Source organism: Kryptolebias marmoratus, linkage group LG3, assembly GCF_001649575.2.
Source record: "Kryptolebias marmoratus isolate JLee-2015 linkage group LG3, ASM164957v2, whole genome shotgun sequence".
Taxonomy (NCBI): Eukaryota; Metazoa; Chordata; class Actinopteri; order Cyprinodontiformes; family Rivulidae; genus Kryptolebias; species Kryptolebias marmoratus.
In genome coordinates this window covers 11,806,501-11,807,054 of record NC_051432.1, presented here as the reverse complement: position 1 = coordinate 11,807,054, position 554 = coordinate 11,806,501, and positions in this window count along the sequence as shown.

Genomic DNA, 554 nt, shown 5'->3' with positions numbered 1-554 from the left:
AGGTAGGAGGTTAAAAATAAAAATAAAATAAAAACGTGTTGGTCACCGACAATGCACCACGGAGGAAAAACAGAAACCACCTGCTTGTCTTTTTTTTTTAAAAACAACCCTCCCTCCCCTCAGAAAGCACAAGATGGTAATATTGCTGTGTGTCAAGAGGTCCCCTGATCGATGGGTAACACTATAGTTTTTTTGTTGTTGTTGTTGTTGTTTTGGGACGGACCACCGGGAGCTCGGAGGACATCACCTTTAAGCTGCCATTGGTTGAATTATTCTTTTTTTTTTTTAAAAATCGCTCCTATCCCAGTGGCTCCCATTCAACAAACACATAGTCAAACATACAATAATAGTAAAATGTCAAAATAATAATAATAAAACAAAAAAACAAAGATAACCACGCTTCAAGCCCAGACGTTCAGAACCCACCCTCCCTTTCCTCGTTGGTGGTTGTTCGAAGCTGGGGGGGTGGTGGTGCGACTGGAAGCTGCCATGGGAGTTTTACCAGTGTTCGTTTTCGTTTTCCATGACAGAGGCGGCACTGGCAGACGGGGGGG